Source organism: Cavia porcellus, unplaced genomic scaffold (assembly GCF_034190915.1).
Source record: "Cavia porcellus strain 051 isolate PalLab524CR breed Dunkin Hartley unplaced genomic scaffold, mCavPor4.1 scaffold_10, whole genome shotgun sequence".
In the NCBI taxonomy this organism is placed as follows: Eukaryota; Metazoa; Chordata; class Mammalia; order Rodentia; family Caviidae; genus Cavia; species Cavia porcellus.
This window is the reverse complement of record NW_026947493.1, coordinates 79422147-79427416: the sequence shown is the minus strand read 5'-3', so window position 1 is coordinate 79427416 and position 5270 is coordinate 79422147. Positions and strand designations below refer to the sequence as shown.

Below are 5270 nucleotides of genomic sequence, written 5' to 3'. Positions count from 1 at the left end.
TATGCAACTAGTATCCCTTACAGTGTGTTGTTTTTATTGGCTTTATTCTGTTTTATTTTGCTTGGTTTTGTTCTCTTTAAAATAAAAAAAATAAATTATACAACTAACATAATTATAATATTTAAAAGAATGAATTCACACGAGAAAATACCCATTAAAAAACATAACAGCAATTTGTTGAAGTCTTTTTTACTGTTTCATATTTTTTTATTTAATAAATTCAACTTTATTCTTAATGAAAACAGTTGTTTCAGTTTTAATAATAAAAGTTCCTCCAAAGTTACTGATACCTCCTCCTAGAAAAAGCAATAGGACTGTGTATTAGTTTACATAAAATATAAAAGTACTTTTCAACCATTTTATATTAAGTGCAAACAGCTCTGTCAATCTAATTTCTCCTAATTTTTTAAAATCCTCGTTAATATGAAAGAGAACTAATTCTCATTTATCAAATATTGTAAGAACAGTTTCATAAAGAATTGTTCTGATATTTTTATATGTGTTTTCTTTTTTGAAATGGCAAGTTGCTCCTTAGAAAGACTGAAGGAACTTCTTATCTTGAAAACCACAAAATTTGAATAGAAACAAGGACAAACCAGCCTTCCCAGTCTCCTTTATGTCCACAAATCATTGCAATTTAAACTCCTTTCCATAACAGCTCCCTTTTTACTGAAATGACATGGGTTCGCATGCACGGAGAAACTTCGACCAGGTTTAAAATCACTACACTTTCCTGCGTTTAAGAATCAGCAGTGATCATTTTTACTGAGAAACCTCTCAAAGTACAATCATCCCAGAAAAAAATGACTAGCCACATTGCTGGAGGCTTTCTTTTGTCATTTTCCCTATTAACTGTTTCACCTAAACACCTTTCTCTGGAACTTGATTTATTTTTTATTTTTCCTTTCGGTACAATGTTAGAGAGTGTCTCTGAGTGGAAAATCAGATAGAAGAAAGAATGGGAGGAAAAAGAAAAACTGAAAACTTTTCCCTGTTGTAGATGTTGGTGACTGTCTTGCCTCACACACCAGGAGAGTGTAACTCAGAGAATAAGTGCAAATCTGCCAGAAAGCTCGGAAAAGTGAAGTCTCCTTTAGACACAGCGAAAAGGCAGACAGAGCTTCATTATGTTGCCATCCCTTCAGTTCCTCCGTGAATATGAGGTAGCAATATTCTTTTAAAAGATACCTCTCATCCGAGCGTCAATCCCTCCCTGGCTTTCAGTAAACTCTGAAGGCTTGCTTTGCCAATTTTTCACTGACACCAAGCCAGCGAGCTCCCCGTTCCCCAGGAGGTGGCAGGTCGCTCATTAAGCTCCCAGAAGGAGGTGTATTTTTCTTTCACCACCCTATTTATCATATCTTTCCTTGAGAGGGAAGTCCAAATGTCCCTAACCACCTTGAGTCTTGAAGAAATGCACAGCACGTTGCTAATCCCCTCCCCAGGACCCCCTGACTCCTCCACCACGGGACTGAGAGCTCAGATTTGTACTTTAACTGTCATTAATCCCACTGCAACATGCTACAGGCATTAAGGTAGTTACCAGTCCTCTCGCTGATGAATCTACAGAAGGAAGAGAAAGGAAGTTGGCAGGGTTCCCGACAAAAAGTGGGGAGACTAGGAGGGAGCCGCTCCTCCTGTGTCAACCAGCAGCCACAGGGCAAGGTGCTCTCACCATTTTATGATCTACTGTACTTGGCATCTGTTCTGGCCCCGGAGACAGCATCTATTTTTGGGGATCGGTTTTATATTCCCAGATTGCCACTTTTCCCTCTGCCTCGCTGTCTGTTAAATATCCTGCAGTATATTATCACTTCATTTTGCTTCGGTTATTTCCTCTGACACTGGTGTGGGACAGTCTGGACTCCGAGTGACTTCCCCTCTCAGACTCAATCTGTCTAAATGTCACAAGGTGGGGGGCGGGGATGGAGGACTCTAAAAATCCCTGCAATCTGGCGTTTCTCGGGAAGTATTTGATAGATGCTGCATTTCTGAGGCTCCATGTGCCGCAGACAGGGAGCACACAGTGAGGGTTGAAGAGCCTGTTGATTCATGTTTGTCTCTTTCTGAGAAGGGACACTATTTTCTCACCAACTTCAAACCTAAAAGCAGAGGCTCTCCAGGTATGAAGATTTATTTGTAGTGGATATTTATTGGGAGTGAGGCTTCTAAACTTTAGGTCCAGATCTGAGAAGTCTGCTAGTAAAAGTGGGCATTTATAAAACATTATTAAACCTGTTCAATAACTTAGTAAAACTAACAACGCTTAAAAAAATTACTATTTCCTTTTTCTAGACCTCTCCCCCTTCTCCCCTTCTCCCCTTCTCCTTTCTTTCTCCCTGTTTCCAGTTATTTCTCCTCTTTCCTGCCTCTGTTCCCTCCCTCCCCAGCCCGGAAGATTGTCATAGCTGGTGACTTAAAAGGGCGAATCTCAGAAGAGACCTTATTGAAGGTTTTGCTGCTCGCCTTCTGGGATAACTGCTGGCACTGAATGTTTTCAGGCTATTTCAGACCGTCCTAATTATAGGCTATCAGGAATAGAATTAGAGATGGCCTAACTAGGTCAACAGAATCCAGCGATAACACGCTGCCATGCGGTGGGGTCCCTGGCAGGAGCGAAGCCTTTTACCCGCTGACACCAGGGAAACCTGCTGAGCCCAGGAGCTGCCACCACTGGCCCAACAATGCTGAGTAACGCTGCCCGGAGACAGGAAGCGCCTGCTGCACCGCAGATTTCATAACCTTCTGACCAACTCACAGTGGCCTTTCATTCCTCTCCCCGGCTCAGAAGGAGGAAGGTGAGCTCAGAAAGACAGTGAGCGTGACCAGGGGAAGAGGAGGGGTGCGGAAGGAGGCGGTCACTACACAACTCATTTCACTGTCATCTTTTGGAGGTGCCCCCTCCCTCATCTTCAAAGTGGAGAAACTGAGGCACTCCCAACAAAAACAACCTTCTGCCCAAGAAAACAACACCAATAAATAACAGATCCAGGATTCTTTTTTCTTCTTTCAAGGGTTCTTTATTACTAAAGTCTGTGTGCTTTTTGTAACTCTAAACTGAATTCTTAAATCTCTCTTTAGAGACTTGCTTTTGAGGATTGTCAGCCTTCAAAGCAATTGCCCACTCATCTGGCTAGGACGTATGTAAAGCAGAAGGGAAAACCATTCCAGATTAGGCAAAAGATCACTAATTTCATTCTCTATCCCATGGATAAAGACATATGGTAATCTAATAAAAATTGTCATTACCAAAAACTAAAATGGTAGTCTCATAAATATTTTCTTTTCACTTATTATCTTCAGAAATTATTTGCAACTTTTTGTTTTTACTTTAAGTTGTTTTGCATGTCAGGAATTATGATCACTAAAACTTTTTTTTCCTAAGCATTGAAGGAGGAGGAGGATATATGGAAATATCAACCAAACTTCTGTAGCCACGTGTCACAACACCCAAGTCTAAAATATAAACCATTTGCTTTCCTCATAATTATTCTTTTGTAATCTGTAGCCATCAAAGTATACAGACTCTCGTGAGTTCAATTCATGATAAAAACGATACTGATTTTTAATAAGTGATCTTCAAATGTATTTTTAAATTGATAGAATTTTCAAGGAAAGAAATCATATTTTTTTCAAGTTTGGCAGAGTTCTGACCGAGAATCCAGTCTCTCCTTTTGATGCAGGGTTACTTTCCAGAAGAACTGCCAATCATCCATTACCTTCCTGGATCGGCAGAGCTGTCTGGGCTTTCCGAGCCCCTGCTTCCTGAGAATTCATGACTCCTTCGCTGATCCAGACGGTCTCTTTCGTTCCCTTCCACTCACAAAGCAGAGGCTGAGCGTGGAGCCTGCCTCTGGGCTCCTTCCAAGCGTTGGTCCCCCACTCATGGGACTGAAGGCTGATGGGCCTCTTTCATCCCTGTCTGCGTGTTCATGAGTTTCTGTCTTCACTCAGGAACAGGATCCCGGCATGTCCCTCCACCCTTCCACACCCCATCACCCAAACAGCTCTGCATGCACCCGCATTGGGTCCAGCCTGGCTCTGACATGAGGCGTTGGCCAGGTCAATCTAATAATCCATACTCTCTTTCCTTTCGCTCTGATTAAAGGCTGGCTTTGTGCATCCTCTTGAGAGGTAACCTCTAATATCATATGGTAATTTTTTAAATCAACCGAAAGTAAACTGCCCAAAGGAACAAAATATCCTAGAACCTCTGGCCAAATAATTTGAGAGGCTCAGCGATAGATACAGGCCTCTGTGACTTTCATATAGAAAGACTGCACAGACCAAAAACTTACTATGGAATATTGACTTTCCCCTGAAAATACTGTGTGGTGTGTTGTGTTATGGTAACAGCAGATATCTGGGTTAACCATCATGGAAACTCAGTGCGCCCCCAGACCCTCACAGGTACAATTTTACTCACCATAAATACACACATACATGTTCTGCATGTGTGTGAAGGTCTTATATGTCCAACACATCCAGTGTGTAACTGCTAAGGTTATTCTGTCTAGGAACAAAATTGTGACTTTTCTCCAAGAAAAAAAAAATATATATATATATATATACAATTACATAGTTTGCCCCAAAATGTATATAATATTTGCCCCAAATGTATACATAATTTGCCCCAAAATGTATATACACTTCAGAAAAAGAAAAATATTGTGATGTCTTACAGATGGTTGTGCCCCTGGATGGGGGACCCTGGAGGATGTCCTATATCACAGAGGATCCACTACGCTGCTGACCCTTAGAGGAGAAATTGAAAATGGGTGTGCAGCAGTCTCTGCGACCAAGGTTACCCGGGCGGGAGTTCGCTGTACCAATAAATGTCTGGAACTGAATGACCACCACTGTGAGCACCTCTTGCATTTGCAGAGGCCGAAGGTAACTTGTATGGATCTCATGATGTCTCAGTACATTAGTATTAAAATATTTATGCACGTTTTCTTTTACTGAAATGTGTGTTTATGTTTTGGTGGAATACATACTTTTTTTTCACCCCATGTTACTCTATGTTAAATGTGAAGTGGGAGTATATTTTTCCAAACTTGCTAGTCGAAACAATAAAGTTTACATAGCTATTATTAAATAAAGATTCTTCATCTGTATGTCATGCAGCCAGAATCATCGTTTCTCAGGAGTCTGAAGCATCTGCAGGACGGAGGGTCACCAGCGTGTCCATGTGAAACCTTCGTGTTTCCATTTGCATGCTGAAGACAGAAAACATAGGAATAAAAATTTACTTTTCTTATATAATTCTA

At 41.0% G+C, this 5270-nt stretch overlaps 1 long non-coding RNA gene across 1 annotated transcript; it reads left to right on the top strand.

The window, feature by feature from the left end:
- Positions 1–2505: 2505 nt before the first annotated feature.
- LOC106025812 (uncharacterized) lies at positions 2506–4954 on the top strand. Its single transcript, XR_001199375.2, has 2 exons — positions 2506–2798; positions 4685–4954. It is a non-coding gene; the product is annotated as an uncharacterized LOC106025812 (long non-coding RNA).
- The last annotated feature ends 316 nt before the right edge of the window (positions 4955–5270 follow it).